Source organism: Rhinolophus ferrumequinum, chromosome 2 (assembly GCF_004115265.2).
Source record: "Rhinolophus ferrumequinum isolate MPI-CBG mRhiFer1 chromosome 2, mRhiFer1_v1.p, whole genome shotgun sequence".
Classification (NCBI taxonomy): Eukaryota; Metazoa; Chordata; class Mammalia; order Chiroptera; family Rhinolophidae; genus Rhinolophus; species Rhinolophus ferrumequinum.
Genome location: NC_046285.1, coordinates 945427 through 958900, shown reverse-complemented (window position 1 = coordinate 958900; position 13474 = coordinate 945427). Strand labels below are relative to the sequence as shown.

General features: G+C 41.0%; 1 pseudogene; it reads right to left on the bottom strand.

Annotated features, from left to right (window-relative positions):
- Positions 1-5786: 5786 nt before the first annotated feature.
- On the bottom strand, positions 5787-6055 carry LOC117012977 (dynein light chain 1, cytoplasmic-like; annotated as a pseudogene).
- Positions 6056-13474: the final 7419 nt, after the last annotated feature.

The window sequence follows — 13474 nt, the reverse complement described above, 5'->3', positions numbered from 1 at the left end:
CTTCTGTTCTCTGCTTGGCAATGAGGATTTAAACCGCTGTTTTCACCCTTCTTCCCTCAGTCTTTGCTCTGAGGTCTCTGCCATGAACTTTGGGTTCAGCCGTGTTATATGCTGATCCCTCAGGTGGGACTGTGGGCCATAAGCAGAGCACTAGCTGTCTGAATTCTTCTGTCTCCCCTGGCTGTGGTAGCTACCAAATGCAGGGAGCTCCACACTCTGAGATCAGTCTGCTCCTGTGCCCATGCTGCCCGCATCTCTACATTTCCCTGTTCCTTCTTCCCCCACTTGCTCAATTTGCCCACCTTTAGATGATTTCAGTTGTACGTCTCTTAGTCTTGCCTGTCTGCTTTTCAGGGAGTCCTTTGTGGAATTATAGTTATTCAATTTGTTGTAAATTTTAGGAGAGGTTTCAATAGGCTCACCTCACGCTGCCATTTCTATGACCTAATTGTTTTCTTATTGTTTTTGTAGTTCTTCTCTTTTCCTTTTTTATTCTTTTGCTCTCTGCCTGTGTATGCTGATGACTTTCTACAGATTTCTTTCTCTTTCTTTTTTGTATATCTCTTATAGATTTTTGGTTCATGGTTACAACGTGCTTCATATATACCAAGCTATGTTTATAGTGGTCTATTTTAAGTTGATGGTTGCTTAAGTTCAGACACATTCTAAAATTACCACAATTTTTACTCACCCCCTCCACATATGTTTTTCTCATTATTTTTTACTTCTTTTTGTGTGCGTGTGTCCTTTTATTTATTGTAATTACACATCAACTTTTACTTTTGTACTACCTTTATCATCAGTGGATCCCTTTCTTTTTCTAAGTGTTTGCCTTTGTCATCGAAATTTGTTTCATTCCTATATATTTTTTATTCATATTTTTGATTACTTCTTTTCTACTTAAAACATCCCTTTAACATTTCTTGTAATACTGGTATAGTGATGAACCTCTTTAGGTTTGTCTAATCTGGGAAACTATGTCTCCTTTGATTCTAAATGATAGACTGGTTGGGTAGAGTAATCTTGGCTGTAGTTGTTTGCTTTTCATCACTTTGACATTTCATGCCATTCCCTTCTGGCCTGCAGAGATTCTGTTGAAAAATCAGCTGTTAATCTTATAGGAGTTCCCTTGTATGTAAACTAGCTACTTTTCTTTTGCTACTTTTAGGATTCTTTTATTGCTTATCACCTTTGGCATTTTACTTATGATGTGTTTTCGTGTGGGCCTCTTTGGGTTCATCTTGCTTGTGACTCTCTGTGCTTCCTGGACCTGTATATTTATTTCCTTTGCTCAGTTAGGGATGTTTTCAGACATTATTTCTTCAAATACGTTGTCAATCCCTTGTTCTCTCTCATCTCCTTCTGGTACCCATGTGATGCAAATTTTGTTAAGATTGCTGTTGTCCCAAAGGCCCCTTAAAATATCCTCATTTTTAAATTCTTTTTTCTGTTCTGATTGGGTGTTTTCCAGCATCCCATTCACACTACTTTGTCTTCCAGATTGCTGATTTGATCCTCTGCTTCATTTAATCTTCCTTTTATTCCCTCTAGTATATTCTTTATTTCAGTTGTTGTATTCTTCAGTTCTGATATTTTTTTTATGTTTCCTATCTACATTTTAATGTTTTCTATCTCTTTGTTGAAGTTCTCACTGAGTTCATCTATTCTTTTCCCAAGTTCATTGAGCATCCTATAACCAATATCTTGAACTCTGCATCTGATTGATTTCTTGTTTCCATTTTGTTTAGTTCTTTTTCTGGATTTTGTCCTGTTCTTTCATTTGAGATATATTTGTTTGTGTCCTCATTTTGGCTGACTCTCTGTATTTGTTTCCATGTACTGTGTTTCCCTGAAAATAAGACCTACCCTGAAAATAAGCCCCAGTTAAGTTTGTCAGCCAGACGGACGCATTTAGTATATTATGATGATGTTTCAGAAGAAGATGAAAAAATAAGACATCGCCTGAAAATATACCCTAATGAGTATTATGGAGCAAAAGTTAATATAAGACCTGGTCTTATTTTCAGGGAAATACGGTATAAGATCCAGTCTTATATTCAGGGAAACACGGTATTACATAGACCTGCTATGTCTTCTGGTCTTGACAGAGTGGCATTATGTAGAAGGTGTCCTGTGGGACCTAGTGGCACAGTCTTCCTGGTCACCTGAGCTTGGTGCTCCAGGCATGTCACTTGTGTGGGTTGTGTGTGCCCTTCTGTTGTAGTTGAGCCTTAGTTGTTATTTGCACATCAATGGGAGGCATTGATGTTCAGGCTGATTGGTTGTGAGGACTGGCCACGACTACAGTGGAGGAGTTTTTGTGCAGGTGCTGACCCTATGGAGCAGGATTTGCTTTAGCAGGTCTGTGGTCCACTGTTCTATGTGTTAGTTTTGAAGTTGTTTTTGTGGGTCTCTGGTGAGGTCTGAAGCCAGCCACTATGTGTGTTGCATCTGGAGCCTCTTGAGAGGGGTTCCAGTACAGGCCAAGGTCATTTGCTCTTTGTACCAGGCTTGGGGCCACTTGGTAGACGCTACAAATTGACTCGTGGTTGTTGCCCCTTGTGCTTGGCTTGTCGGTGCTTGGGAGAAGCTATGACGTTAACTGAGGCTGGCTGCCACTTTTTCTGGGCTTGGCACTCTTTAGTGGGCACCACAATGTGAGCTGGGGCCAGCTGCCACTTGTTCCAGGCTTGTGGCCACTTACCATGTTTCCCCAAAAATAAGACCTAACCGGAAAATAAGCCCTAGCATGATTTTTCAAGATGACATCCCCTCAACATAAGCCCTAATACATCTTTTGGAGCAAAAATTAATATAAGACCCGGTCTTATTTTCGGGGAAACACGGCAGTTGAAGTTATATTACAGGACAAGACTGGTTGTTGTTTGCGCCAGGTTTGTGGCCGTCTAATTGGAGTTACAGTGCAAGTTGACACCTATTGATGCATATGTTGGGCTTGGGGACACTTGGCAGGAGCTACAACGCACACTAAACATGGTTTGTGGATATTTGAGAGAGTCTATAGCATGAGCTGAGTGTGGGTGGCACTTGCATGAGATTTGTGATCTTTGAGAAACTCTGCAGCACGAGTCTAGGGCAGCCACCACTCATGTGGTTTGATGTACTTTGAGTGAGTCTGCAGCATGAACAAAGGCAGGGGCTCCTGTGGAGGAGTCCCTGGAAGGTGCTCAGACCAGGGAAGTGAGTCAGGTGGGGTGGGGTCTCAGGGAATCACCAGGGCAGGGCTAAAGTGTTAGCCAGGTTAATGGAGAGTATGGATTTGACTCCCACCTGTGTGGGGCCAGCTGGGTGGAAGAAGCATTCAACAAAGAAACAATGGTGCCTGACAGCAATTTCCTCCTAAGAGAGAGCTGCCCTGATCACTGCCCATCCAGCCCTCACCCTGAATTCAGTTCCTTCCTGTATGTCCCTGGTGCTTTTTGAGCTGCTACGCAGTACTGGATCTCAGAGCAAGTGATTTTGTCAGTGAGTGAGTCTGTGCATGGTTCATTTAATACCATCAGCACATAGGTAGGACTCTAGCAGCCCTCCACCTCACTCAAACACAATTCTCACTGGTTTTCATAGCCAAATGTTGTGGGGACTCCTCTTCCTCACTGGAACCCTTGGCTGGAGAGCCCATTGTGGGGATGGGACCCCTTCATTCCTTATGGGGTACCTCTGCAGCGAGATGTCCCATCTACCACACCATGTATGTGGGGCCTGCTCATTCCATATCTCTGTCCCTCTTACCAGTCTTAACATGGCCTCTTCTTTGTCTCTTTAGTTATAGCAATTTTGTTCAGCTAGTCTTCAAGTGGTTCTCAATGATGGTTCTATTATTTAGTTGTAATTTTGATGTGACCGTGGGAGGAGGCAATCTTAGAGTTTATCTATTCTGCTATCTTAACCAGAATTCCACACCCCATACTCCTGCAACCACTAATCTACTTTCTGCATCTATAGATTTGCCTATTCTGGGTATTTCATGTAAATGAAATAATATGTGGTCTTTTTGACTACTCCCACTCAGTACCTCATGTAAGTGGAAACATATAGCATTTGTCCTACTGTGACTGGCTTATTTCACTTAGCATACTGTCCTCAAGTTTCATCCATATTGCAGTGTTTGACAGGATTTCCTACTTTTTAAAGGATGAATAATATTCCATTGTATGTGTATACCATCATATCTTCTTTATTCATTCATCCATTGATTGTGCTGGGTTGCTTCCATCTTTTGGCTATTGTGAGTAATGCTGTTATGAATATGAGTGTGCAACTAAATACCTCTTTGAGATCCTGTTCGCAATTCTTTTGGATACATACCCAGAAGTGAGACTGCTGGATCATATGGTAATTATATTTTTAAATTTTTGAGGAATTTTCATAGTGGATCCACCATTTTACATTCCCAAAAACAGTGCACATGATTGCAACTTCTCCACATTCTCACCAGCACTGGTTATTTGCTGTTTTGGGGGTTTGAGTGGCCATCCTAATGGGTGTGAAGTGATTATCTCATTGTGGTTTTGATTTGAACTTCTCTAATTATTTGTGTTGTTGAGCAACTTTTCAAATGCTTCTTGGCCATATTTTTATCTCCTTTGGAGGAATGTCAATCAAGTCCTTTGCTCATTTTAATTGGGTTGTTTTTGTTGCTGTTAAATTGTAGTTATTTTATATATTCTAGATATTAGTGCCTTATGAGATATATGATTTCATAATGTTTCCTTCCATTCCATATGCTGTCTTTTTACTCTTTGATTGTGTCCTTTGGTGCACAGAAAAATTTAAGTTTGATGTTCCATTTATCTATTTTTGCATTTGTTGCCTGTGTTTTTGGTGTCATATCAAAAAAATAAAATAAAATTGTTGCTGAATCCAATGTCATGTCGTTTCCCCCCTATGTTTTCTTCTAGGAGTTTTATAGTTTTAGGTCTAATATTTAGATTTTTCATTCATTTTACTATCTGAGTCTTTGTTATTAAAACATGCCCTGGCCAGTATGTGGGCTGCAGAGAAATTGTTGAAGTCCTCACATTTGACTATAGTAGGACCTAGAGATGATTCTCTTCAGATTAATGGATCACAGGGTGGGTGAAGCTTTTGTGGGAATTGGCCCTTTCCCAGTCCCAGTGGTAGTGTCCATTAGATTGTGTCTTAGAGACACTCATTTAACAAGTGCCATATGTTCATCATCTCTATCGTCATCATTGTCAATGTCACCAGCATCCCATTCACACAGGTGTGCATCATTTAGGTAGCAGCCATTGCCTTGATCTTCCTAAAGGCTGTAACAAAAGCAGGTCAGGAATGATGCTCTTTTTGCAGATGGGAAAAATCTTTTGCAAATGGGAAGCTTAGAGGTATTCTCACATAACAAGTATGCAGAACTGTTTCCACTACACTGAAGTTTCTTCTCTATAAATATTTTTTAAATTGCTGGTGTACAATGACCTGCTGGAGAATTAAGCTGAATGAAAGAAATTATTTTTCTCCAACAGATTTATTTATCTATTTTTGGAAAGAAATGGATTTTGAGGAAAATGCATGGGGCAGAGAGGTATGGAATAGAAAATAAATACAAATGTAAGCTATTTTGCTAATTTTTAAATAATTACAACAAATGAGTACAGAGAAAGCCCTATAGAAAACAACAGAAAGTTTAAAGATCAAGGAGTTACTTTAGGCCAGGCTGAAGATTTCAGTCTCTGGCATTTGGAATTCAGGCTGCAGTCCATGTTTTTGGATGGATCCCTGGGTGTGTCGCGCAGTCCATGCTTCTAACCAGATCTGAACAGAAGCATGGCCCCTGGCCCAGGTAGAAGTAGATGAAGGGTGTGGTTTCATGTGTCCCACAACTACCGAAGTCCCTCCGCACGATGCAGAGCCAGGTGGGGTTGTACTTCTTGTCAAACTCCTTCCTAATATGGGCTGCAATGTCCTTCTCTATGTTATATTTCTCCAAAGCCTGAAGAGCACACTCCACCAAGTCCTGTTGCATCTCCTCGGTTGCATCAACATTTTTCATCACCACCTTTTGGTTGCACATGGCTACTGTGGAGCAGGGGCTGGCCAACTGCAACAGTCTCCGAGGGGAGGGACTGACGAGGCTAGACCTAGTGGGAGATGGCATCACTACTGAAGCCGTGGCACATCTGAAAGAAATGATTTAAAAGAAAATTAAAATCACTACATATTGTCAACTGAAAAATAATATTGACTAAGTGTTTCATCACCAAAAAGGATTTATTTGGGAAAAAGAAAAGGTTGCAACCTAGTGCATGCAGACATGGCAAGCCACGTGTACACTCTGGCCTGGGTGGTAAGATGGAGGGTCATTTATAGATGGGAACAAGAGGTTAAGGGAAGCGGAAGTTAGAACCAGAGAGCTTTATTATAAATGTAGAGTTCTTCCTGTAGGGTTCTCACGGGTAGGGTTCCCGCGATTACCTAAAATGTGAGAAATTTGATAAGCCCATGCTCCTTCCATAAACACTCCTGATTGATTATCTTTATTTAAAGTTACAGTTAGTCTTTATCAATACAAAGGTGTTGCTTTCAGTATGTTTGTGGAAGCCACAAAAGTGGAATGTGCCCAAATACCAAACAATAGAGAAATAATTATGCCAATGAGTGAAGTTCTTTGCAGTTAAGAGAAATAAGTCCCATAATGCCTCTGGGAAGATCTAGAACTACATACCTTAACCAAGAAAAACTAAGTGGAATCAAATTTATAAATAAATACTGACCACTGCTACATAAATACCATTTACATCATGTTGGTCAACTGCTCATGTCTGCTCACTTTCATCTTCACCCTTGCCTCTGGCTTCACATTCAGCCAATGGTTAGCTATGGTGGGATATTGAAGGACAGGAAGAGACGAGAAACCAAAGTATTTCTCCTTCCCTATGCTATGTGTGACATCTCTGGCAATAGGAGGGGGTTCTCCTCTTTAGCTTCAGCTCCTTCTTTTCCCTTGAGACCGTTTGTAGTCCCAGGTTCTACCGGAAAGGTTCTTTCCATAGTTCTAGATTCTGCCAGACAACCCTAACTCCACAGTAACACCAAACACTGTTGCTCCTCTTTTTCCAGACGCATGATAGTGGCTTCCTGCTGGGCTAATAAATGGGTCACCTCGCTGTTACCTATTTGGCTTCCAAACTCCTCCATCACCTAAGTAACCAATTCCCTGTATTAAATTCCCTATGAGTAGTTTGTGTTTTCCTGGCTGCACCCAGGCTGATACCTGGAAAAAAATAAAAAGTTTTATCTTCAATCATAAAAATGATATATGCTCATTGTACAAAATATGGAAAACCCAGAAACATAGATAAACTAAAAATCAGCCATAATTTCTTACCACTTAAATTCAACCACTGTTATCATTCCCCACTATTTTTAATATGTGAGATTGTATCCTGTATAATTTTATAATCTGTTTTTTTTCAGCTAACAACACAGCACAAGATTTCTCCATGTTAATTCCTTTTAAACCTTATTTTAAATGGCTAACATAATATATCATCAACTGAATGTACTATGTTGCTGTACATTTAGATGTTCTATAATTTTTGCTGGTATAAATAATACTATAATTAAAATCTTCCCTCCTGAATTTCAGATTACTTCCTTAGCTAAATTGAACCAAGGGTGTGAACAACTTAAAGGTCCTTGGTACACAGTATCAAATTACATTCTACAAATACCGACCCGTTGACACTCCCTGGAACCTTTGAGAGGGACCAGCCCATCACTACAGGAAGGACCTCCTGTGCCTTGGTTTAGAAAGCTTCTTAACTGAGAGAAGAGGTGCTCCTTTGCATGATATAAAATGTCAACAATCCAGGTGGGTCTAGGAAGAAGGGCTTATTTCCTGGGCTTCACAGGAGTACGGGGGAAAAGCCATGTATCAGTTAGCTGTTGATGTATAACAAAGCACTCCAAAAGGTAAAGGCTTAAAAAAAGAAACACTTATTATTTCCTATGAGTCTATAGATCACTTGGATGGTTCTGCTAATATGGTTCAAGCTTTGCTGATCTTGGCTGGGGTGAGCTATGATGCCTTGGCTGGGATGCCTCAGCCTTCTGAGTTAGCCTACCATTAGCTCACTAAGCTTATCTCTTACATCATTCCAACCAGCTAGCCCAGGTGTGTCCTCATGGTAGTGTCAGGATTCCAAGAGACAAAGCCACAATGATCAAGGGTTTTTTCAAGGTTCTGCTTATATTAAGCCTCCCTCTATTCCATTTGCCAAAAAAAGTCACATGGTCAAGCCCAGAGCCAGTGTAAATATTGGGAAGCAGGAAAAATTGGGACCATTATAATAACCAATCTACAAGCTGCATCCTCACTGGATGGGAACATGATCTCCATGGAAACCAGCAGGACCACTCCTGCTGAGGCCCAGGCCTCAGAACAGGCTGCTGACCTGCCCCCAACACATGATTCACATCACATTTACCCCTTGGAATGTGGGTGCATCCAGGGGAGAGGGAGAGGGAAGCCTTGAATGGCCACCCTAGAGAAATGGGATCTGGAAAGAGAAATTAAGATGGGGTATAAAAGATCAAGAAAGGTACAATTCTTGCACATTTGAGTGTATAGACTAGACTTCAAGTCCACCACAGAGAGAATAATTGGCCTTGAAATGAAGAGAGGGTGATAAAACACCAGAATGCTGTAAAAAAAAAAAAAAAAAAAAAAGTTCAATTTGAAGGAAGAAAATCCTTCAACTCCCATGGAAAAACCCATTTTTGGTCTGGCAGGGTCTTTAAACATCAACCGGCATAACCCCCATTTCACAGCCTAGGAAACAGAAGCCCAGGAGGTTAAATGCTGTTTGGGGTCTCACAGTGCAGGAGTCAGGAAGCAGCCTGTGCCACATTGGGCTGCTGCTGGGGTTTGCTGCAAACATTCAAATTGCTTCTTAATTGGAGTTTCCTGCTTAATTAGCTGCTTCCTGAGCAGCCTGTACTCCCTGCTTGAAAATCTCAATCAATATCGTCTTCTCTAAATTGGTGTGACCTTGCTCTTCTCATCTCCTCTGCATTGGGATTTGCTCCATGGTTTTGCCCAGTGGGACAGCTTGGGACGAGCGAGGCTGGCAGGCAATCTGTGCAGACAGAGTAGTGTTCTCAGCAGCTTCCCGCTCCAGGGACATCAGAGCATCACAGCCGCCGCAAAGGGTCAGGACTGGGAGGCAGGCAGGCTGGATTCAATCTTGGGTTTCATCTCGGGTAAATCTTTATTCCTCTCTGGGCCTCAGTGACCATTAAATGTCTCCCCCAAATTGGGGTTACAAGGTTTAGCAAATAAAAATGAAAGATGCTCATTACATTTGAATTTCAGTAAACAATAAATATTTTTTCATATAAGTGCGTCGACACAATATGTATACTAAATTTGTGTAGTACATATGTCTACTAAATTTTTTTTGTTATCGTTTATCGGAAATCCAAATTTAACTGAGCATCTTGCATTTTGTCTGAAAACTGTACCCCAGATGGAAAATTCTGTCCCACCCTGTTGTGTAGAGGCAGCCTGATGCAGGACTAGGAGCAGACGGTGGGGATAAGGCAGGCCTGCATGGGAATCCCAGAATGCCACCCACTCCTTTATGATCTCGGTCAAATCGCATCACGTCTCTGAGCCTCCGTTTCCTGGATTATAAAATGGACATGTGAATCCCTGGTGGCTTATCTCTCAGGACTAATGTGAGCCCAAAGAAAATGCATAATTAAGACCTCTTTATAGACTGAGAAATGTGCTGCAACCTCAGACATTTATTAAGAACCTACCTACCATATGTGACACACTCTACGAAATATTATGAGAAATAGAGATAACAGTGCAGGTGGGAAGATGTTTGTGTAAGAAAACAAAAGCCTGAGACTGTTAGCAAATAAGGGTCCAATGCACATGGAAGTCAATAATATGGCACCAGCTTTTAAGAAAAGAAAGGAGCGTTATTGGCAAGTTGGCAAGAGGACAGGAGGCAAGGCTCAGATCTGTCCTCCTGATCCAGGATTCGGGTGTGTGTGTGTGGGGGGGGGATGTCGAGAGGCAGCAGTTAAGAGGTCACAAGTGTTACTTGTAACCAGTGTGTCCAAGTCTTAAACTTTGGTTCCGGGTCGTGTTAGAAACATGATAGAACCAGGTTCTGTAGTTACAAGACTGTCTATTTTTCACAGAATCCTTCCATAAAGTAAAATTCCATCAGGGATTTAAATTAGGACTGCTATGAACTAATAAGGAATTAGATGCTCTAGGGAACAAAAGTCTGTGCAGTCCTGGAAAAGATCATGCCTGGCCTTGATTCTCTGGACAAGCCCTGCTTTGAAATTCCCATCTGGGAGGGCACATGGCTAATCTAGGACAGCCGAATTCATCAGTTTGGGTGGAATCTTTCCCATCTTTGCTTTGGGACTTGGATATGCCTCTGCTGTCAGGGGAAAGCAAGTTCCACTTGATTCCCACCTTCCAGAAGCCTAGACTGATGAGGTGGCTATCAGTGGATTGCCTGCCCAGCTCCCTGTCTTGTTAAAGGATCGATCTCATCCACCCAGAGAAGAGGAGAAAATATTTGGAAATCATATATATTATTTTATTTTATTTTATTTTATTTTTATTTTAAAGATTTTTATTAAAAATATAGCTAACATACAATATTATATGAGTTTCAGGGATACACCATAGCTGTTCAGCATTGACAGGCCCAGAGAAGTATATAGAGCATTAATTATGAACACAAAATGGACTCTAATAATTCTGATAGTTATGTCAGTCACAAAGTGACAGTCATGCCAGAGCATCCCGTGAAGGCATACCCAGTGAACACCCTAACCAGGTAACTCCAGACACAGGGTGGAGTGTGACCTTCTGGACACTTTATCAGACTGCAGAGGAGCTTTATGGGCTTGTAGGTGGGGGCACCACACCCAGTCTCAAGCATAAAATCAGAGCTCTCTCACAGCTATCATCGCTGAGGCCTCACCTGATGAGTTGACAGAAGTACCTACACCTATCCCACATGGAACGTTGAAGCCTCGCCTCCTGACCGTCTCCCCAGCCTGGCCTGACCCCGATGCTGAAGGGACTCTCGCTGAACACAGGACTCTCATTCTTCTTTCCTAAGACCCTGTTTGCCTTGCCTAATCCTATCGCTTACAAAGCTGTGTGACCCACCTGCTTGTGTGAAACTGCTCTACCTCGAGTATTGAGGCTATCATCTGCCGGGGCCGTGGTTAATGCCCGTGGTAAACTGAGTCAGTAGGACGAGATCCATGGCTTTATTCTAATAAAGTCTGACATTGTGGAAAGACACAAATGTGTGTGAGGCTGCTACTTTGATAGCCACGTCCTGCTCACAACAAGAAGTGATCACCATAAGTCCAACAACCATCTGACACTGTATCACGCTATCACAATATTATTGACTATATTCCCCGTGCTGTACATTGCATCCCCATGACTTGTTTGTTTTATACCTGGAAATTTGGACTTCTTGTTCCCCTTGACCTTTTTCCCCTTTTTTAATTTTTCAATTACAATTGACATTCAATATTATTTTATATTAATTTCAGAGGTACAGATTAGTGCTTAGACATTTGTATAATTTAAGAAGTGATTCCCTTGACTGGTCTAGTACCCACCTGGCACTATACATAGTTATTACCATATTGTTAACTATATTCTCTATGCTTTACTTTACATCCCCAAGACTATTTTGTAACTACCAATTTGTACTTCTTAATCCCTTCACCTTTTACACTCTGCCCCTGATCCCCTCTCATCTGGCAACCATGTTCTCTGTATCTATGAGTTTTTTTCTGATTTGTTTGTTTTGTGCTTTAGATTCCACATATAAACAAAATCACATTGTATCTGTCTTTTTCTGTCTGACATACTTCACTCAGCACAATACTCTCCATGTCCATCCATGCTGCCACAGATGGCAAGAACCCATTCCCTTCCATAGCCGAGCAATATTCCATTGTGTGTGTGTGTGTGTGTGTGTGTGTGTGTGTGTGTGTGTGTATACACCTCCTCCTCTTTATTCATTCTTCATTCGACAGACACCCAGGCTGCCTCCACATCTTGGAGATTTTAAACAATGCTGCAATGAACATATGGATGCATAAGTCCCTTCAAAGTAGCATGAAGTGGGATTACTGGGTTCTTCTTTGTCTCTTGTTATAACCTTTGTTTTAAAGTCTATTTTGTCTGGTATAAGAATTACTGCCCCAGATTTTTTTTTCCACTTTCATCTTCATGAGATATCTTTTTCTATCTCTTTACTTTTTGTCTTTCAGTCTGAAATGAGTCTCTTGTAGGCAGCGTATGGAAGCGTTTTCTTATCCATTCATCCCTCCTATGTCCTTTGATTGAAGCATTTAATCCATTTACATTGAAAGTAATTGTTGATAGGTATGTTGCTATTGCCATTTTATTATTTATATTTTTTATCTTCTTTTTCTTCCATCTTAGAGAAGTCCCTCTAACATTCTTTGTAATACTGGTTTGGTGGTGATGAACACCTTTAATTTTTTTCTTGTCTGGAAAGCTTTCTCTGTCCTTCAATTTTAAATGATAGCCTTGCTGGGTAGAGTAATGTTGGTTGTAGGCCCTCCCTTTTCATCACTTTGAATATTTCCTGCCAGTCCCTTCTGGCCTGCAAAGTTTGTGTTGAGAAATCAGCTGACAGTCTTATGGGAGCTCCCTTGTAGGTAACTAACTGCTTTTCTCTTGCTGCTTTTAGGATTCTCTCTTTGTCTTTAAACTTTGCCATTTTAATTATGATGTGTCTAGGTGTGATCTTGTTTGGGACTCTGTGCTTCCAGAACTTGTATGTCTATGTCCTTCACCAGATTAGGAAAGTTTTCAGTCATTATTTCTTCAAGTTGGTTCTCAGTCCTTTGTTCTCTCTCTTCTTTCCCTAGTGCCCCTGTGATGCTAATGTTGTTATGCTTAATATTGTCCCAGAGGTCTCTTAAACCATCCTTATTTTTCTTGATTCCTTTTCTTTTTGCTGTCCTGATTGGGTGTTTTCTGCTACCTTGTCTTCTAAATCACTGATTCGATCCTCTACTTTATCTAGTCTGCTGTTCATTCCTTCTAGTGTGTTCTTCATTTCAGTTATTGTATTTTTAATTTCTAACTGTTTTTTTTTAATGGTTTCTATGTCCTTTTTTATGCTTGCTATCTATTTGTTGAAGTTCTCAGTAAGTTCCTTGAGCATCCTTATAACCACTGTTTTTAACTTTCTCTCTGGTAGGTTGCTGCCTCCACTTCATTTAGTTCTTTTTCTGGAGTTTTCTCCTGTTCTTTCATTTGGGACATATTTCTTTGTTTTCTCATTTTGGCTGTCTCCCTGTGTTTGTTGCTACGTATGAGGTAGATCTACTATGTCTCCCAGTCTTGGCCGGGTGGACTTATGTAGTAGCTGCCCTGTGGGGCCCTGGCACA